This window comes from Onychostoma macrolepis, chromosome 03 (assembly GCF_012432095.1).
Source record: "Onychostoma macrolepis isolate SWU-2019 chromosome 03, ASM1243209v1, whole genome shotgun sequence".
Lineage (NCBI taxonomy): Eukaryota > Metazoa > Chordata > Actinopteri > Cypriniformes > Cyprinidae > Onychostoma > Onychostoma macrolepis.
The window spans coordinates 20,289,567-20,312,658 of record NC_081157.1 but is presented as its reverse complement, the minus strand read 5'-3'; the positions used below and the strand labels follow the sequence as shown (position 1 = coordinate 20,312,658).

At 37.3% G+C, this 23,092-nt stretch overlaps 1 protein-coding gene across 7 annotated transcripts in view; it reads left to right on the top strand.

Annotated features, from left to right (window-relative positions):
* The window catches only part of tob1a (transducer of ERBB2, 1a), a 61,203-nt gene that overhangs the window by 2,412 nt on the left and 35,699 nt on the right, over positions 1–23,092 (top strand). The window lies entirely within an intron of this gene.

The window sequence follows — 23,092 nt, the reverse complement described above, 5'->3', positions numbered from 1 at the left end:
GCAACATAAAATTTAGGTTGATTTAAATAAAAGCTGCTTCTTTAAAAGGTTATAAAAAGGCATTTCTTAAAGGAACAGTTCATGCATTAATTAAAAGTCTGTCCTCATTTGCTCACATATCTCTCAAATGTCATTCACCCTTCTGCATATAAAAAATTGGCATGTTGTGTTTGGTTCATAGACACGTGAGAGTAGATTTGGCACTGATGTCAAATCTGGTGTGCTGCATCTGGATATGCACAAATGATATTCAAGATCTACTGCTGTAGAATAATAATATTAATAGCTTAATTTTTCAAATATAGTGCATAGAGTTGATGATAATAATAATAATACTAAATGCCTCTTGAGCAGCAAATCATATTAAAATAATTTCTGAAGGATTATGTGACACTGAAGACTGGAGTAATGATGCTGAAAATTCAGCTTTGCATCACAGAAATAAACTACATTTTTAATTCTCATTTTCATTTACATTCTTCAAAACATATCTTTTCTGGCCCTATTTTAACAATCTAAGGGCATAGTCTGAAGCGCATGAAAAAACTTAAAAAACGGTTGGCGCACCAGGCACATGGTCCAATTGTCACATTGTTGTCTTGTTTTGCCCTGAGTTCTTCCTGAGTTTCCTTATATGGTCTTTTTCCTTTTCTTGTTTAGTTAATTGATTATTCCTCATTTAGTTTAATTACGATCCCCTGCACCTGTGTTTTGTAATCGTCCTGTCTGTTCAGTTCTGTTTTGTCGGGTCTACTCGTTACATCCCCTGTGTTTCTTTGATTTCTGTTCAAGTCTTCATGTTGGATTATCCCTATATTTAAAAGCCAGTTGCGCTTTTTAAATGGCGGAATTTGACAAAGACTGAACGTGTCTCCAGAGAGCAAATGGATCCGCTCATGCGCGAGGTTAAAGCATAAACAATTTACATTGTAATCCTTTAATTTTTAATATTTGGCATGTTTGTGTGCTGCTCCGCGTTTCTGTGTGTATAATAAGTAGAGTGTACAGGCGTTGTGCACCCGCATATAGGTGCATGATACCACTTAAATAAATAAAAAAAATACTGCGCCATTGACTTTAGACCAGGTTTTAGTTGGTCAATGCCACAATCATTTTCAGTTGCCTCAAAATAGCAACGTGCCAACAACGCGCCTGAATACACCTCGTTTTCAGACCCATGGGTGAACAGATGAGCGCAAGTGCATTTGCGATTTAAACAACGTGGTGCTGGACGTGAAAATGATAACTGCGTGGGGCTGAAACTAGCAAAAAACACTTGCATCGCGCCTGGCATAACATTGAGCTGGGTGTATGATCGGGCCCTTCGTGTTCCACAAACTCCTACAGGTTCAGATTGACGTGAGGGAGAGTAAATGATGCCAGAACTATTCCTTTAACAAGGTATAAAGCGTCTGCTGTCTCTGCTTAGTCTGTGTGTGGTTTCAGTGGGCTGTTAATGAAGTAAAAGTGAGTTTGAAGTCAGTTTGTTATTCCTCTCATTACTGCCCATCCATTGACCCATCCGCCCTGTGATGTGTCTGTAATTTATCAAGGCCTCTGAAGGCTGTAATGATTCAGGCTTTTTAATATCCCTGCACTGCAGTCCTCCAAATTTAGAGGTAGAAAGTGAGTGTGTGTGTGTGTGTGTGTGTGTGTACTCAGCATGTTTTTTCGCTCGGCTCACAAAGGCGCCCCTAAATTTATCCTGACAGTCTCTGGGGAAATGCCTGGAGAACAGTGCTTATAACCACAGAGGGGCTTGCAGAGCACAAAACTAGAACAAGAGCAGTCGAGACGTTTCTCTAGAACAAAACCTGTCGCGGGACGTTAAACTTCCAGCAGATCTGCTCCGTGATTTTGACAGGTCAAAAGTACACAACACTTCCCTAAGAGCACAAGCAGACTACCAGAACTAAGATAGAATATAAAAGCCAGGTTGATTCTCACATTTAATGAAAAATAAGTGTTGCTTGCCTGTGCAAAACTCTGAGTTCTGAGTTGTTGCCATGGAGTTGTTATGCTGTTTCTAAGGTCCTCTGAGTAATTTTAAGTGTGTGATGTAATTACTAGGGTGTTCTGAGTTGTTGCCATGAAGTTGTTATGTTGTTGCTAAGGTTTTCGGGGTAATTTTAATAACATTATATGGTTGCTAGAGAGTGGCTATGCTGCTAGGATGTTCTGAGTGATTGCCATGGAGTTGCTAAGGTTCACAATCATTTCTTGTGTGTTGCTATGTGGTTGCTAGGGTGTACTGATTGGTTGACAGGCAGTTGCTAGGTAATTACTAAGGCTTTCTGAGAGGGTTTTGGTCTGTTGCTAAGGTTTTCTGGGTAATTTTAAGTGCATTGTGTGGCTACTAGGTGTTGAGTAGCTGCCAGGGAGTTGCTATGGTTTTCTGAATAATTTTTTGTGCGTTGCTAGGATGTTCTATGTGGTTGCCAGGAACGTGCTATGCTGTTGTTTTCAGAGTAATTTTTAGTCTGTTGCTATGTTACTGGGGTGGTTGCCAGAGAGTTGCTATGTGGTTCTAAGTCGTTGCTAGGTGGTTGCCAAGGTGTTCTGAGTGGGTTTGTTATGTAGCTATATTGTTGCTAGGGTTTTCTGGTTGGTTGCAAGGTGGTTGGCTGCCCCCCTCCTCCTCAGACTCGACACTCAAATGGGTTGCCAGTTTGAGGACACCCAACAGGAACAAGTGCAACTGACAATGGTAGGCGACAATATTTACACTCTACGTTAATGAGTTATTTAACCGTGTTTTAATATGCCTGTGGTCATAAAGTTTTTTAGTTGGATGCCCGAAGCTTTTTAGATCAGGTAGAATCTTTGACCCAGTTCGTTTGCTCACTTCCATGGTTACAGTACACTGTGTTTTCCTCCACCTGACAGCCCAGGCTGTCAAAATACTATTGATTAAACAGGCAGTGGACAAAAACAGACATTCTGACACGGAATTCACATTTTAAAATTTGATGTATGAATCAAAAGTATGTGAACTTAGCATGTTTCCTAAATATTGGCAAATTTACTATGGTGTTTTTATGCTTTTGTATAGTCAAAAAAATTACATACAGCACCTTTAACAACTGACCCTTCACTGGGGGTTTGATTGACAGGCGATCTGACCAATCGTAATGCTGAATCTGCCATTTTTGCCTGACAAACAAACCAAACAGGAGTGTAGATTAATGCCATGGGTTGCGGTGTACAAAAGGCGCCAAAGAAGAATAATAATTCAAACAGTCTTTAATAAATCCACAAGATGGGTAAATCCACAGAAGGCAGAAAGGAAACACAGCGTACACATTAACACTGGACGAAGACTAATGTAATTGACTGGACTTAAGTGCTAAAGCAAATGAGGATAATTATGAGACACACCTGAACCAAATGACAGTCAGACACAGACAGGAAACTAAGTCACAGAGCACAACACAGGGAGAAAACACAACAAAACAGGACAATTAACTTTGGTTGACTTAAACTTGAAAAATTACGTGTATTGATGTCTTTCCGTGGTTGAAATAAAGTACCTTCTGATGTTCATTCATGTTTATTTCATGCTATAACTAGTAAAGAGGAAGAGACGAATGGTTCACATGCTGCTTGAACTGAGGCTCTACAGTGATCTGTCACAATACATTAAAGAGCCACAAAACGGTATTTATTGATTACATTTTTAAAAAAATGGCAAAATTTGATCATGTAGAAAAGTAGTAGCACAACAGGCATAATTTGTGGTGTCTTTCATGTCTGTAGCATGAACGGTGCAGGATGGGTTAATCAACAAAGTTTGAACCCCTAGGCTAATGGATTTGTGGAAATCCCTAACCGTAACTATGAGCAAAAATAATAGTGGTAGTTGTCTTAGAAATCAACACTAAGGTACAGAATGTCCTCATTAGAGTGAAACGTGTCAGAACATGCGTTTGACTCTAAAACCAGTCATATGTTTCCTGACGTCCTTAACAAACCTCCTGCATTCTGCCCTGTAGGAGAACGAAATGTAAAAGGTCTCGACCTCTCAAGAAAGCATCTGAGTAACAACAGTACTCTTGGTACACTTCTGTCCCACACCTGGGAAGTGTTTTAGAGCTATTCTGAGTACAAGAGATGTTATCAGCGAGGTTAAGCAATCCTTGTAGACGCACCGCACAGGTGAAATAGTTATTGTGTTGAATCAGTCCTGCCGTCAGTAGCATGACATTTGTGACGGAGCAGTCAGGACTGGAACAGTCTGTAACCCTACTGCATTATAAAACAGTGTGAATACATGTTTTTGGTTGACAGTATAAGGAGAGGGACTTTTGTAAACTGAATAAACAATTTATTAATGGGAGAAATTGCAGTACTCAATATGACTAAATAAGTCTCACTTATCAGTTAAATAAGTAAGTCACCTTTTTGATAGAGGAATCAGTTTTTTCCTACACCTGTGTGTGTGTGATTTGAGGGAAAGATGCAAAATGTTTGATATCATTTTTATGAGATTGTATTGTACAACTATTCAAAATTTCATGCTTTACCAAGACTGCATTTATTTGATCAAAAATGCAGTAAAGTAAAAACTGTAATATTGTGAAATACTATTACAGTGTAAAATAACTGTTTTCTAATTAGCTATTTTGTAAAATAGTTTTCAGCAGCCAATCTCCAGTCTTCAGTATTACATGTTGCTTCAGAAATCATTTGAATTATCATATGAAAAAAACAGTTGTGCTGCATAACATTTTTGTGGCAACCATGATACCATTTCACGATTCTCTGATGAATAGAAACTTCAAAATAACAGCGTTGATTTGAAATAGAAATCTTCTGTAACATTATACATGTATTTACTGTGACTCAATTTAATGCATCCTTGCTGAAATAAGTTATAATAACAACAAAAAATCCTGCTGATAGTGAATGCTGTTAGCCAACATTTCTGTAGATATGAGTCTTTCCTCTGTCAAGCTATCAGGAGCTGCACTAATATGACTACACCAGACGCCTGGGGGCAGAACAAATATGGCCGCCAAGTGAACCGCTAAGGCATACCTATTTTACTTTAATAATGTAATGTACTTTCAAGTGAAACGGGTACTCAAAAAGAATAAAACAGGTCAGGGCATTTTATATATTTAGAATTGATTAGATTGTAAAAAAAAAAAAATGCTCTTATGTGTTTCAAGGGCAGGGGTTAAAAGTAGGACTTGTTTCCATCTCAGAGTAATACGAAAAAGGTATTTGTGTTGAATCTTTCTTAGTGCGACACAAATTCACAACTGTGACATATAAGTTGAAATAAAGTACAGTTTTATTTTTTACTCTGAGGTTGAAATGTAAGGTATAATGGCCTATATGCACGGTTACTTCCTGGTTTTAGATAAGCCAGCTCAGTCATTTCCGGTCAACTGTCAAAATCAGCTGTGCTATAAGGAGAGCGCCCTTTCTCTACATAATCCATTCAGAATTTAAAGAAAAGTTCTGCTTGTCTGAGAGGACCATACTGTATACTGTATACTACCATATACTGTTTCAGGAATGACAAACATGAGTAAATCCGCTAAATTGTTCCACGAGTCATTGCTATGATTAACAGTGATAACTGTAGCAATGGACGGAACAAACTATCAGACAAGCCGATGTCAAAAATAAACCTGTGCATTAAGTGATTTAGAGTAAATTCAGAGTAACAAAACTACACCAGCAAGTCTATATTGGCTGAATGTATTTACCAGCTTCTACAGTTAAAGATAAAACGTAAAAAAAAAAAAAAAATTTAATTTAAATTAAATCTAAAAAATATTTCTAAATATTTAATGCATTATTATTTAATTGTTAAATAATAATAGACTTATTTAATGGGCTTATGGGTGTCTGGGCTTATTTATTTTTTAAATGACATGAGATTTTGTGACTTCCTTCACTTGATATACTTTATACTTCAGTACAATAAAAGTACTAAAATGTGTTACAATAATCATTTTATAATAAACCCAACAGCAAGACGTAAAAAAACTAGGGAGTTGAAATGGCAACTGAGAAAATGAGTGCATGGTGTAATTTACATGGTGTAATTTTACGTTTGCTCAGTTCATGAAAAGGTTTATTCCACAGCATTGAGGGGCAAATGGACGGGGCCATGTACCATAAAATATTAGATGAGAACCTCCTCCTTAGCGCTGACAACGCGTGTCCGTAATACCATATGTGTGTGTGTTTTAAGGGAGAGGTTGCAGGAAAAGACCTGCTTTCCAAATATAATAAAACATAATTTTGTGGCAAATTACGTATATGGTAGTAATTTATCACTTTTATCCTATTGTTTACTGTATTTATTTGCTTGGTCAGTGTCGTTGTGGGTTTTAGGCTGACTTTTGAAATAACTGAAATCATTTGGCAAAGTGATATGGTCATGGGAATGTGGTCAAGACCTGCCTAGAACTACTTTACCATACATCTCCTTGAAAATAATTGCACACCTTAGAGCACTTGTCAGCCAATCAGATTCAAGCATTCAACAGCCCCATGGTATAATCTAATGTAATGCACAGATGCACAAGATATACAGAGACGTGAAAACAAGAACGTAAATATTTTTGGAAATGAGGGACAGGTGCATCAGGAAACTGTGTTTAATTTATCACTGTAACTCAGCACCTGTGCTCTCTGTATCCTGTTTCATGGATCAGTGTGTTGGCTTTCACAGCATCTCTCTCTTTCTCTTTCCTATTCCCATTTGTCTCCTCCTCCTCATTCCATCAACACCATCCTGCTCTCTCTCTCTCGCTCTGATGTGCGTCACAGGCTGGGTAAACACGTTTGCTGTGGGGCCTTCTGCTCACCTGCTTTGAATTTTACATAGTGAGTGAGCTAGAAGCTGAGAGAGACCGTGTGTGTGTGTGTGTGTGTGTGTGTGTGTGTGTTAGATGAGCTCCTCTGATCTCCAGAGGAATGAAAACACATGCTTCATTAACCATGTGTCAGAGACGGTCCTTCAGAGATCACTGACCACTGTAGCTCGACACTATTAGCATCTGTTTGCACATTTCAGGATTCATTTCATATGGCATATCACAAGTTTATTTGTGTCTCATAAGAGTCCTGGTAATTGTAGCAGAGCCCTGTTAAAGGAATAATTTAGCTAGAAAATTTGGTCGTTACTTGCTCACCCTCCTGTCACTTCAAACCTGCATTAGATTTATGTGGAAAACACATCAATTATTTTTGAGCGTTTTCAAAAGATTAAACAGAGGGGAAGCTTTTTAGTAAATTACTTAAATTGTATGTCTTAAGATAACTTGAAATATTGTGCTTTTGTTTTTTTTTTGTTTTTTTGAGGCAGTTATGGAAAAGATTCATCAAATTTTTATGTCCCAAAGAAAAAAAAATACATAAAATGGGTTTAGAAACCTAATAATAAATAAATAAATAAATAAAATCAGTTTTAGGGGAACTATTCACTTAATAAGAATACTGAAAAAATACATTTGTCCTCAGTTTCCACAAAAATTTGAATCAGCACTACTGTTTCCAACACTGATAATAATAATAATAAATGTTTCCTGAACAGCAAATCATATTAGACTGATTTCTGAAGGATGATGTGACACTGAACTTGAAGACTGGAGAAATGATGCTGAAAATTCAGCTTTGACATCACAGGAATAAATTATATTTGAAAATATATTCAAATAGAAAACAGCTATTTTACTTGTAATAATATTTCACAATATTGTTGGTTTTACTGTCTATTTGATAAGATAAATGCAGCCTTGGTGAGCATAAGATACGTCTTTCAAAATCATTCAAACTCTAAATTTTGAATGGCAGTGTATTTTATTTTAATATTTATTTGTATTTTTTAATTTATCACAATTTTAATATAAAATATTTTTGAGCATATAAAACATTTTAAAACATTTTTCTCTTAAGGGAAAATAGATCAAGAAAATCTGACCGACTACCTGCCTTTATTATTAATTATCATAAGCCATAAGTGAGCCTACCTTTAACCCCAAACTTGATATCCGACTAGTTTGCATGTATGTTGGAAATAAGCACAGCACAGGTTCTTATTTTCCACCTGAGTTAATGTCATGTGTGATGGTGAGCTTTCTGTGTCTACGTCAGCATTGTTCTGGCTTTCACCGTTAGTGTTTTCAGCACCTTGGACAGCGGCCAAACAGAAGCACGTCGCTGAGTAAGTGCGAGAGATTCTCCTGTCGGTGTGCTGTGATTGGTCCGATTTTTAGAGGCTCTATGACTCATAACGGTGCCAGAAGGCTGCGACAGAGTGATTAGCTCAGCCATGACTGAACTGGGCCTCTCGACAGACATACCGACCAGCACCTGCGTCTGTTAGTCCACACCGCCACTGTCCCAACACAAAGAAAGCAAACACCACTGACCTTTTGTTAAAGGAATGTTCTGGGTTCAATACAAGTTAAAAAGATTGTCACAAATTGTCATAATTTGCATACTGACATATCTTACTCCTATTTTAATGTTTTTGAGAAAAATCTCTTACGTTCACCAAGGCTGCATTTATTTGATCAAAATAGAGTAAAAACAGTAATATTGTGAAATGTATTACAATTTAAAATAAGTGTTTTCAAATTTAATATATTTAAAAATGTTATGCCTGTGAGCATCATTACTCCAGTCTTCAGTGTCACATGATCCTTCAGAAATCATTCTAATATACTGATTTGCGCAAGAAATGTTTCTGATTATTATCAGTTGTGCTGCTTCATATTTTTATGGAAACTGTGATACATGTTTTTTTTCATGATTCTTTGATGAATAGAAAGCTCAAAACAACATAATTTATTTGAAATAGAAAGCTTTTGATTTATGTTATAAATCATACATTAATTAATCATACATACATCAATCAAAAACTATTACATTATAAATATATTTAATTTAGACATTATGACTTAAAAGTGGTGATTAATAGTGGTCTTTACTGCCACTTTTAAGCAGTTTAATATATCATTGCTGAATAAAAGTATTAATTTCTTTAAAAAACTTAATAACCCCAAACTTTTGAATGGTAGTATATATTTTTATTTCTTCCATAAAATACAAAATGAGACATTAGGAATTATGTCCAAGCTGCTCTTTTCCAAACAACACAAATACATGCTAATTAATGTCAAGCTCCAAAATGCACTATAAAAATGTCATAAAAGTAGTCCATATTACCAAACATGGAAAATTACCAAACCGGGAAAATGTAAATGAACTGCTAAAGGGGTCATATGATGCTATTTTAAAGGTCATTATTTTGTGCATTTGGTGTAACAGAATATGTTGACATGCTTTAATGTTCAAAAAACACATTATTTTTCAAATACTGTACATTATTGTAATTCCTCTATTCCTCTAAGTGCAGTCTGCTCTGATTGGCCAACTGTGCATTCTGACAAGCATGCGTCGTAAATGTAACACCCCTTACCATAGTCGCGAGCTTCAGCTTTCAAAGTAAATATAAAGACAATTAATAATGTCCTTAGTTTTACCATCAGTTCAAGCCTGAGAGGGGCTTGTAAGTAACAAAAGTAACAAAGTAACAAAACACTTACAGTCGCTGATTCAGAAGCGCCAGATTGTCAAATTTTTTTTTTTAGAAATAGCCTTCGTGCACATCCAGCCTTGTACTCTCCTAGGTTCACGTAACTGTCGTCCATCAAATTCGAACATTTGGGTTGTGCTGTTCTGTTGTAAACAAATATTAACCAATGATTCCTAACTGCACACAGCGTCTCCATGACATGACTGCATCAACACTACTGCGGTTCCTGAAACGGTTGCGTGCACCTTTGGGCGACATTACGCAAATATCGACATTACGCAAATATTTCCACATCGTGACGTAGACATTTGGGGGCGTGTTTAAATGAGGTGTTTTAGTCTGGATTAGCCTTCTCTTTTAGATAGAATAAATCCTTTTGTGGGAGACTTTGAGCTTTGTAACTCTGCAGATCGTATACATGCACAAACAGCTACATAACACACTAAAGAAAAGGAAAACAAGAAATCGCATCATATGACCCCTTTAATAAGAACTAATCATTTTTGGTCTTCAAAATCTCAACCACCATTCACTACCATTATAAAGCATGGAAGAGCAAAGACATTTTTTAATATAACTCTGAATGTATTCAACTGAAAGAAAAAAGTCATATACACCTATAGGATGGCTTGAGTAATTCATGGGTTCATTTAAATTTCTGGGTGAACTATCTCTTTAAAGGTACATATTAGTACTTTTAAAGTACATTAGGACCTAAATTGTACCTTTTGAAAGGATACCGACCCAGTGACAGTTTTATACCTTTTTTCAGACAGTGTTTAAAAAAGTGGGTCTTATTGGGACAACATTGAAAATAGTTTGTCCTGATTTCCTTGCAACAATCCTTCCCTTGCTAATTTACACAAAAAGCCTCAGAATGAGCCTCCGAATGATTAATTTCCTAATTACACACATTATTCTTCTCTGCTGTCCTCTGATTAGTTCTTATTAACAGTTCATTTACATTTTCCCTGTTTGGTAATTTGTCGCAATGACCGAAATAGAAAATACAATTGTGCTTTTGAAGCGTTGCTGTGATGACTCATACTCCAGGCGTACAGAAAACGATTTGTGTTTCACTTCTGTGCGTTTGATTTGACTGCTAACAGATGTGATGCTTTTTTCTGAGGTCGCACATCACAAAAGCTCAAAAGAGGCAAAAAGTGTGACAAAATCAAAACAAAAGCAGTTTTGACACTGCTGTGTGATTGCAAGACATCCGATTAGTCTGCCACCGTCCTTCCTTTGTCTTACCATCAGATCTGAAGTGGCCTTAAATGCCGGTTGCCTTTTCATAATCAGACAACACGATGAAATCCTGCCATTTGACACATGGAGGAGAATCAGACCCCATGGGATGCGGAGGGAAGCTCGCTTTGAATCGCAGCACAATTGTGTATGTGTGCCTGTCTGTGTGGGCGTATATGGCTGCGGCTCATATTCCAGAAGCTTTAGATTTGTCAGCAGACAGGCCTGACTCTTCCTTGAGGTCGCTCTGAATTAAATATGAGGAGTCTTGTGGAAAAGTTTCTGCTGGACAAGCAGTTGTCAGGAGGTGTCTTGCTGCTAACTTTAAGTCTACTTTTACCTGCTTGACTTTAATTGATTCTGTTTGTGACAGCTGTAGAAAAGTTGAGTGCAAAAGGTGGCAGTTAAATCTAGAATGTATACTAATTGATACATTATTATGCCATTTTCTATCTTTAATAATATTTAATTTTATGTTTTAAATTAGGTACATTTTGGCTAACCTAGGCTATTCTGTGCATAAAGAAAATGTACGCAGTGTATTATACAGCATATTGCAGAAACAGTAAGATTAGTACGGTAGTATGCTAATCTGAAAATCTCAAATTCCCATACTTTCATAGTACTGCATATACTGATTTCTTGTCCATTATTGAAGCATGTGCTGCATGTACGTGTTTAATTTGACATATTGCTTTTTGCATGAAGCAAGGAAGTTTGCATATTCAGACACAGGCTATGTTCAGAATATTAGAATATTAGCATACTACTAGCTGTACTGTGCTGAAAATACTATGTCCTATTTTAGTATGTGAAACAACACACATTATATTAAGATAAACGTTTGAAACCATAGTGTGCTACATTGTTGTTTTAATGGCATATGGCTGTTTGGCAGAAGTAGTAAGAGTATACACAGTATACTGTTCAAAATTTAGGTCCAGTAAGATATTTTTCTGAAAGAAATTAATATTTTTTATTCAGCAAGAATGCATTAAAATGATCAAAAGTGACAGTAACAGACATTTATGATGTTACAAAAGATTTCTGTTTCAAAGAAATGTGGTTCTTTATTGAATGCCGCAATAGAATGTAAAAATTAATTAAAAAGGTTATCAGTTTATATATCTGTTTATATTTCACAATTCACATTTATTTATCCAATTGTGAGAAAAAAGTCCAAATTACAAGATATGATTATAGTTTATATCTCACATCTATGACTTTTTTCTCAGAATTCTGAGCCTACATCTCGTTTTTTTTTTTTTTTTTAAGTTTTTTCTGTTACCACAATAAATAAATAAATTTTATTATCTCAGCTATTTTATTATATAAGATATTTTATTATCTTCGAGTATCTCAGTTCAGAATTTTCTTATAAACTCGCAATTAGAAGTTTTCTCGTAATTCTGAGTTTATAGCTCAAAATTCAAAGAAAAAAAAAAGCATCATAATTGCGAGGGAAAAAATGTTCGAACTGTGAAATAACATTAATGTTTAACGTTAGTTGTGAGTTGTAAGGGGAAAAAAATCTGCATTGTGAGATAAAGTCATAATTAAGTTTTTTTATTTCTTTATCCCTTGGCGGAAACAAGCTTCCATAACGACGATAACTATAATGGTAACTTTAATTAAAGTTTTAATAATTGTTCTAACTCTATGACAATGAAGTCTGCACAAATAGCCTACAATAATGACACAGAGGAAAGATTTCGCTGGAATCACTTCCAGAACGATTTTCTCCAGCAGATGAACAATAAAAACATTGACAGCCAATCAGAATCCACCTCGAGCATCTAAAGCAGCAGATGACATAAGTGCACTCAAAATAAACAAAATGTTGTCATGCTTAGGTGTGGCCGCTAATATAGTTATCATTCTTGGAGTAAACGGCCCTTTAATCTTGATGTATTTCTCTAGTCTGTATATATGTATTAGACAATTTCAAAAACCATGCAGAAGTGAGAGTGAGTGCTACCTCTCGAAGAGCAGTAGAGTAGAGTAAACTTTATTATTGCCTGTTGTGTTGAAGAGGTAATGAACTCATTGGGGAATCTACTACTACTCAAGTCTGCATGGTGAGCAGACAAGACTCTCTCCTTCCTTTCCTGCCTTTGTCTGTGCTGAGAGCTGATATCGACTCTCAGGTTCCCTGCGGTGTGCGGCGCTCCTGAGGGTTCAGTCGTTCTGGATCTCCTCATGTTCTCTGGCCTGTGCTCTTGCGCTCTGCTAATGAACTCCCATGACATAGAAATATACAACAAAATAACAGCTGAGGGAGCAGGAACAGTGTCTCCATCTTAAACAGAGAGCTTTGAGACACTGGCTGGTCGGTTTAGCTTTGGAACACTGCTCAGTTTCTTCAGAAATTGTGAAAATATAGCTAATCCTTCACTGGTATTCTTTGTCCTCAGCAAACAATAGTAAATACTCACATGCAATTAGCAAGCATTCCAATCTAGCCAGGCTGCAGAGGTTAACTGGCAAACAGGATGAGCTCGGCTGAATTTGCGGACGCAGGTGGGCGGAGCCTAAGGATTTGGAGCTATATAAATAGTAGTTCTAATCAAGGGAAAGCTAAGCGCTAAGAACAGGTGAATAATAGCCACATGAAAAGGAGATTGTCCATTCTGACCCACAGACATGGTGTAGTAACGTATTAGGGTCAGCTTTCCTCTATGACACAACCTAAGTACGGTAATGTGATGCTAGGCGGTGCTAATGTGGTCTGTGTACACTATTAGCGAATAACGAGTTTAGCTTAAGCTTTAGTGTTCATTTGTGCTATTTTTGGGGCCTGAGGGATTTGTCTGTGATAATATTACCATGACCTTGCTGATGTACAACTGGAAACTACAGGAAATGTTTTGAAATGTGGAATTGTGTGCATTGAGATCCTAAAGAAGATAACTTTTATATTGATATTTTGAGAGACTAATAAGAGACTAAAGCTTTTGAGTGTCACATATACCAAATATTTTCTGTAAAGGAATAGTTTGGCCAAAATTTAAAATTGAATCAGGCCATCCAAAATGTAGATGAGTTTGTTTTTCATCAGAGGAGATTTGGAGAAATTTATCATTACATCATTTGCTCACCAGTGAATGCTCTGCAGTGAATGGGTGCCGTCAGAATGAGAGTCCAAACAGCTGATAAAAACAGCACAATAATCCACATGACTCCAAATCATCAGTTAATGATGTTTTAACTTGAACCACCAATAATGTAAGGCTAAATTTCTATATCTTGGATGGCCTGAGGGTGAGTAAATTATAAAGTATAAATATAGTGAAAAGTCATCAAACCTATGATATAACACAAATGGTGGTATGGGAATGGTGTAGTGACCAAAATAATTTTGGAACATGAATTTTCGAAAAATTACAATTTTATATTTGAACTTCTACGTCTTTGTCTAGATTGCAGTTTTGCATAGTATTTCACCATTTAAAGTATTCAGCCAGATTTTTTAAGATCATAAGAAACAAAACGAAGTGTCTCTGCCTCGTTGTCACGGGTTGTTGGGGCTTGAAGCTCAATAGAGCATGAAGGAGTCAGGTATGCAAATGAACAGAGTCTTTTAATAAATCTACACAGACCACGAAAACACAGCCTCTTTAACTAACGTCAGACAGGACAGAGAACCGAGGAACCAAGGCCTCGTTTACACTCTTGCTCAATTCCGATTTGTTGCCTATATCCGATTTTTTTTGGCTGTCCGTTTACACGTTCTTTCAATTGACCTATCGGTAAGCCCCTCCCCTCGAACGCAGACTAGCCAATGGCAGTCGAGTATCAGTTCTCGCGTCTTGTACAGTGTAGGTCAAAAACACATAAACGAAGGTCTACATTTCAGTGCCTCTCCATATTAAACTGGTTAAATGTACATTAATTGAATCGTACCCTGCGATACATGAACAGTGTTGATCCTGCATGTTGTCATCCGCGATCGTGATGACCGACTGTAATATGAGACTTCTCCCGCTTACATTGTCTATAAACCCTTGCTTCGAGTTACGTTACCGAGTAAAAAATATTTTATAAATCCCTCCATCGAATATTTAATTCCCATTTGGTGGCCTTCTGTGTCCACAATTGTGCAAAAACATCGTGGGACAATGTTTTCACACTGTAGCTGTCATTGTAAGACAGTGTGCAACTCCGTTTGTTTGTCCGAGGGAGCAACAGTAACTAAGGAGGGCGGGGCTTACCGATAGGTCAATTGTGACCCATATCCGATTCATACTATCTGAAACATCCCGCATGCGTTGTTGTCATTTAGCGCCTCCACACGTGCTTCCTCCTGAGAATAATGTGACCTGTGCTGACAAAACGAGTCGAGCAAATTTGAAAATTAAAAGACCTTCATTAAAAGACCTTCAAAATGATGTATGATTTTTTTGGAATCTGAAAAAAAAAAAAAAAAAAGACTGCTACACCCGTTTAAAGTCAATATAGAGTCAGCAAGGTTGATTATGAGAAAGATTAAAGTTTTCCTCCAGTTCTTTTCTTATTAATAATTAGGCTACTATATTAATAATCACAATATAGCTGTTTTTTATTTGATCTTTCCTATTATAAATAAGAACAGACGCAAAAAAAAAAAAAAGAAAAGAAAAAAAAATATAGGAACAAATAGCCTAGAAAGAAACAAATAATGCATTACCTTTATCATTTTACATCTAAACAAAAGCATTCATATAGCCTACAAAAAACAAATCATCAAATGTAAAAATCACTTCAGTGTGTTCATTACAAATAAATTGATTATTAAAACTACAAAAGCAGTTAAATGAAGTGCTACGAGTGATTCCCTCTTTTCTTTTAGGCTATTGATAGATAACATTGAGTCAGACGGCCTACTGTAATGCACAAATCATATAAAGTTACACATCAGATGTTTTTCCGCATCAGTTCCCCAAGCGTTCACTTCAGACAGAACAGATTATGTTAGCGGGAATAATGTAATTCTGTGTATTTATCGGGATCGCGCGCCGTCAGAAGCGCCGTTATGCGCGCTCTTCAGATGACAGCGCGAGAAGCGAGCGGAGAAAAGGTAATCCTCTCAGAAAATATACAATTAAAGATACTTTTAGATGTTTAATTACTATTTGGAGCATTGGGATAGCTAAACGGGGGCTTAATGAACTAATTTTTGTGAAAACCTCAAATTAGACTAATTCTTTATAGACTTTCTAGACTAATTTTTATTTTTTTTTGCCTGTAGCTCAAAATAGCCCGTGCGCATTTACACTCATTTTGCCAGCATGGGTCCCATAATGTCATTAAACCGCTGAGAAGTACCAAATTGTCACAGTTTTAATGACATACAAAACGCGATGCCTAAGAAAATCCGATCTGCCTGTTTACATGACAGTCGCATTGGCACACATTCGATTTATATCCGATTTATTTCCACATATGAATGAGGCCTGAAACCGATCTCGCTATATCCGAATGCATGCGATTTTTTTCCTGTTTACACCGTCCATAGAACAGATCCGATCTGTGTCACATATGAGCAAAAAAATCGGAATTGGGTCACATTTAACTGACAGTGTAAACAGGGCCTAATATACACAGGCTGATTAACAAAACAGGTGCATGGAATAATCAACTTAACAAGAACAGGAAAATAACCAAATAAGGACAAAGCGGAACTAAACAGGAACACACACGTGACAGATTGCCCAGGGGGGGTGGGCACAGGAGACTCGGGAGGCCATGGCGGATCAGGAGACTCAGGAGGCCATGGCGGATCCGCCTCTGTGGCCTTGGCCCTTGGCCCGGCCACTATGGCCATGGATATATGCCCCCCCCTCCCCCCTCCCCTCAAAATTCTCTGGAGGAGCGGGCGCTTGAGGAGCGAGCTCTGGGGCTGGAGCCAATGACATCCCCTTATGGACGGCGGGTTTGAGTGAGCCATGGATGGCGGCGGGCTTGAGTCAGAGGCAGCTGACAGACTTGACTGTGGAACAGCTGACGGTCTGGATGGTGGGCTGGTTCTGGATCCGGGCTGGACACTCTCCAGACACCAGAGAATCCCTTCCCTCCAGCTGAGTCCGGTGGTGTCTGGGAGGTCCATGGGGCGATGGCAGTTGGCCCCGATCCAGAACAGAGAGTTGAGCGTTGTGTCATCGAGCCCCGTCCACATGGCGAGCCCGCTGAACTCTCCCGCAAACTCCAACAGCGGGAGATCTCGGTGGGCCAGGACGGCAAAGCTCGCCGCGATCTCCATTATCCGTCTTTACGGTCCTGTCTTCTGTCACGGGTTGTTGGGGCTTGAAGCTCAATAGAGCATGAAAGAGTCAAAAGGACTCTGCAAATGAGTCTTTTAATAAATCTACACAGACCGCAAAAACACAACCTCTTCAAATAACGTCAGACAGGACAGAGAACCAAGGACAAACAGGAACTAATATACACAGGCTGATTTACAAAACAGGTGCATGGAATAATCAATCAATTTAACAAGAACAGGAAAATAACCAAATAAGGGCAAAACAGAACTAAACAGGAAAACACACGTGACACTCGTAGTGTATTCTTCGGTCAACCCGTGTAATATTGTGCTTGCACTGAGTATTTTTAACCAGTGTTTACAGTGAAAATAGGGAAGTCACCAGGACAAACTCTTAACTCATCCAATTACCTAAATAATCCGACTGAACTACAGGAGCTGGTTTGAATCTAAATAGTCTCAAAGCTTAAAATAATGACTCGATTTCTATTGTGCAAAAACTCCTCAGACCAACAGCACAGAATTGCATTTTATTTTTGTATTGTCCATAGCTTGACATATCTTGCACCAAAATTTGACAATCACAGCACTCTGTTATGACAATATTACACTTATTAAATGACCCATAAAATCTAATGTGGGCACTAACAATCAATTACTGTGACTGTGTATCAGCCGATTGACTGAGTCGTTTAAAGAACATTAAACACGTTCTGAGAAAATCAAGTTTTGTTTTGAAGATGAAAAAGTGGTGAGATACAGTATATATATATATATATACAGGTATATATATATCCTGTATAAATCCTGTATCAATACAACAGTTCAGAAACTTGTTGTTTTATATATATTTTATGCCAGGATTTCACAGATTTCATTCATGTCAAGTCAAAACTGAAGACAAATACCCTGTAGGAGATTTTCAGTTCAGCTTCTTGAGAAGCACTGCACTGCTGAAACATTTTGGAAGAGGAAAAACTATGTCCTCTAAAAGTGCTGCATCATTTTTTGGAGCGCTACACACTGTCGTTTTAGTTCTCTGATTTTGCTGGCAACTCCAGCCACTGAGCCTCTGACTGCAATATCAACACAACTCCCGCCGGGGAGCTGGTCGCTGCAGTGCGTGTGTGTGATTTCATTCTCAGGAGTGTGTCAGGTCTCTTGTCTCAACTAATTCTGTTTCCCTGTGTCTCATCAGTCTGCGGTGACAGCGCTGGTTACCATGCTGTTGCCTGGGTTTACCTTTTCCTGTGCATCTAAAACTACTGATCAGCTTTCACCTTCATTTATTTTGCCTGCTTCCACAACCTTATATTGTATTTCTGACTTATATGAACTGCTCCTAGAAGAGTAAAGTGTACATAATATATGTCAGGACACAAGATAAGCATCTTGTTTACAGGACTGTCCTGAAAAAAAAAAAAACTGGATACCTGGTCACCTTGATGAAATTCTAATATAATCTGTAAAACTTCCTTTTTTAGTATAATTCTGGTATGCCAGCACAATCTTGAGAAGAAAAGAGCAGCAGCAACAACATGACCAAGGTTAAATCTACAGGCTAGTCTGCAGTGAATGGGTGCCGTCAGAATGAGAGTCTAAACAGCTGATAAAAACATCACAATAATCCACAAGTAATCCACACCACTCCAGTCCATCAGTTAATGTCTTGTGAAGTGAAGAGCAGCATGTTTGTAAGAAACAAATCCATCATTAGGTATTTTAACTTTAAACCTTCGGTTTTGGCCAAAATACCTATTCATAATAACACTTTCTCACACATCAAAATCCATTGACATATTTGTTTAGAACTGTTTTTGACTATTTTCGCTTGTAAATGGTGCTTCATCTATGTATATTTCTCACCTGATTCAGACAAGACAACACAGCTTTTTGATACACACAATGTTAAATGATAGACTTCAGTCATGTGGATTATTTGTGAATTATTGTGATGTTTTGTCAGACCTTTGGACTCTGATTCTGACGGCACCCATTCACTACAGAGGATCCAATGGTGAGCAAGTGATGTAATGATACATTTCTCAAAATCTTGGAGGCCTGAGGGTGTGTAAACCATTCCTTCAGCATCAAAAATAATATTTTCAGCCAGGATTGCTGAACGTACACCCTGCATATCATTGGTTAGACAAACAGATAGTCCCGCCCCAAACACAACAGTCGAGCTTAAAGTTAAGATGCTGAAATAGTGCTTTTGTTTTGACACCACTGTCTTTACTGAGAAATAACCTACAAAGGGCCTATATTTGTCTCTGCATATTAAGTTGGCATATAAGAAAGTATTTTAGCATGGAAAATTGTACACTTCACCTTTAAACAAGGGCAGTAGGAGTGCTGTGCCCATTATGTGTCACTAGGGGGCTAAAAGTGGCTGGCTGTTTCTAAAGCAGTCAAACAAGACCAAAGATAGATTGACACTCAAAGTAATTACCTTGTTCTTTCTGGCCAATTCCATAGAGTTGTGCTATTCACTGAAAGCCCTGATACCTGCTACAGGCTCTTTAAAAACAAGCCGATTAAGGTGCAAGTGAGCTAAGGTGGCCAGATTTCTGAAATGGAAACCAGGAACATTTCCTAGTTCAGTGGTCAAAATATAGCTGAAATCACATTTGTTATTATCTGAATAAAATAATTGGGACAGTATATTTTTGTATTTGTTTTTAATTATAGTGAGTTCCATGTACTGTTATTATAATTAATAAATATTATGATGCTTGCACGTCAAGCTAACCCTAACTCTGTGCAACACTGTGAAAAATTATAAAAAGCAACTATTGCACATCAAAACAGTATTATATTATAACAAAATTATGACTTATCTAGTCCTAAACTGAGCCAATGTCTTATATTGCATGGATTGCATATATGCTGTATGCTGAGATGGTTTACTTTCTGGTTTTAAAAACTAACCATGTATTATAGCTCAAATATTTAAAGTCATGGAGCTGTTTGCATAGTCAGTTTGCTTAATGTCATTTCAGCAAACAACCCTGATAGCTTTCACCATATATGCAGTGTGAAAAATAATATTTCTCAGGGTCAAATGACTATTTATATGGCAACAAATACCCAAATTCTCATTACAGTCCAACATGTCAATATGGTGCTTAGAAATAAAAGATTTTCAACAGGATTTTTTGGGCTATTTCCTCCTATGCAAACTCAGATATGTTGACTCGGAAGAGAAGTTAATTTGTTCTTTTCTTTTGGTGGGTGGCGGAAAAAGGCTAGTGCCTGTAAATGCTAAAAATACCGCACATCCCCACATACAGCAGTTGCCCATAGCACAGGTCTGTAGACGTGTGCTATGCATGTTGATCCATCACCGAAATCTCCATATCTAACAAGACTGCTTCAATGGCAGCCATCTGTTAACTGGGACATGACTGCAGTGTGGTAGCTTACATGTTTGGTAGCATGTGTGTTGATTCACCTTGAGAGGCTTCATGGACTGTTGAGGAAGAGAGTTAAATACGGCTTGTTAGCACTGATCTGTTACCACAGTAAAGTAAGCACAAAGAGACAGGATTCTTTATTAATTATACCTAGAATTTATATCTGATACTAAATTTAGCTTTGGATTTTAAGCAATATATACACACAAGAAAAGTTGTTTGTGTGTGTGTATTCATGTATATATGCACTCTCAGAAATAAAGTTACAAAAGCTATCACTGGGGCGGTACCTTTTCAAAAGGTACATGTTTGTACCTAAAGGGTCCATTTTGGTACCTTAAAGGTACATATTAGTACTTAAAGTGTACATATTTGAACCTAATAGGTACAAAAGTGTACCTTTTGAAAAGGTACCGCCCCAGTGATAGCTTTTGTACCTTTATTTCTGAGAGTGTGTGTAACTTGTATGTAAAATGCAATCTTATCTATAGATATAGACATAATCAAATACATTGCGACTATCAAGTGTTTATGTGGAACCCATCTTTTACATAACACACAGATGACAGATCACTAATTGCACTCCGAATGTCCTGTAGAAGTACTTTTTGGCTACAGTCTAGTAAATGATTGCCAGTGACCTGAATCCTGAGGGGTCAGAAGCACACCATGCTCCGGCTGTTTGCATTGCAAATATCTGATAGGCCTTATCCAACTCCTGTTGATTTTTCCTCCTGTACGTCTCCATAATTATCCTCACACTGCCTGTGAGTAGCAACAGATGGATGGACCGGAGCGAAGGGGTGGGGGAAGGATTTGCACTGAAAAATGAAGAAAGAGTGCACATGCTTCACACCATGTGCTGTGAATGACCCTCTGTCGAACAGCTTCATGTTTTGCTGGCTGCGATAAGATGGATAAGATTAAGTGGAAACCTTTTTTAAAATTTATTCATTGCAGATACTTTGACCTTTAGCTGATTAGAGAATGACTTTCGCTTCCTTGTTCGCTATTTAACCTCTTAACTGTCACCCCCCATTTTTGAACATATACATGAAAGTGCACTATCCAAACTTAAACTCTTATAATTCATGAATGCTTTGGACCTTTCCAACCATTTCACACCTTCCTGACACTGAATAATGGTAAATGTGACATTCAAGGAAGAGTTCACCAAAAATTAAACTTTCTGTCATCGTTTTCTCAACCTTATGATATTCCAACCCCATTTGACTTTCATTTTAATGCTTTATTAGACATTATATTAGAAATATAGATGAGGATATGCTGTAAAAATTAACCTGTTGTGCTCCACAGAAGAAATAAAGTCAAATGGGTTTGAAACAAAATGTGATGTTGAGTAAATAAAGTCTGCCTCTTCTCATATAATGTATAGCATCAGCTTTAATTTACTGGCAGAAGTGAGTTTGTTCAGCATTTTTCAGTTCACAGAAGTTCATGTTTGCTGTTTGTCCTGTACTGATGATCTGGAAGCCAGGGTTGGGAGTACACCTGTGTTTTAACAAGTCCTCCAATAGAAAATCTTAGATATGGTTGTACTACGGTATGGACTTTTACCTCAGAAGATATTTTTGGGCTATCTCCTAATGTGTTTAAAGGTCTCATATTGTAGAGACCTTTAAACTAGTATATTTGTGAAAAAGTTTTCATTCATAAATTGAGTCACAAGTAAAATATTATAAATGTGAGTTAAAAACTCAAAAGAATATAAAGACTTTATTTATTTTTTTGAGTTTGTATTAGTTTATTTGTTTGTTTGTGTTGCTTACAATGGAAAGCATCACTATTATTGTTGAGAAGACGCTTAGTTTAAAATGTTATTACTCTGTTAATCACAGAAAAAAACTGTCCGTGTTCATGACAGACAGATCGTTAATGGTTGGTCCTTGAGGTAATTACATTAGCCTATGTTGGGCAGGAAATCCTAACGTTCGTCTGTTATTCATCTGTTTATGTTAACAATTGAAATTAAAACATGTACTGTAAGTAGCAGCTTTACATGACAGCTCACGCTAGCATTAACCTAGATAAATGTGTGCTATTTAGCAAGTGTTTGCACGGTGTTCAGAAGCAATTAGCATGCTTCATGACATGGAGACACTGGTGCGATCACTGGCATTTTTTTTTTCTGATATAGTTATATTGCTCATACACATAGGAGTAATACTGTACATCAATCGAAACTCTAAAGGGTCTACTTTTATTTGTGTCCACACAATATCAGCAAAATGTTGTGCTTTGGTAAAATAAAGAAAAAAAACAGGATGTGCTTTCTGCTGTCTCGGCCTCTGTGAACAGGAGCGTGGCACAAAAATTAATCGAAGCTCAGCGTATAGGCTACTTGCCTCACAGATATGAGAAATATATCTATAGATAGCATGAAATGTCTACTTTAAAACTAAATTCTCTCTGGTTATGAAAGCTGGGCTGCTCAATTATGGCAAAAATCATAATCATGATTATTTTGGTCGATACTGTAATCACGATTATTTAACACGATTATGAGTGGGCTATATGATTAGGTGGGCCATATGATAAGGTTGCTATGATATCCACATTTTAGATACCAGCAAAATTTCACAATACTAGGCTAACTAATAATTA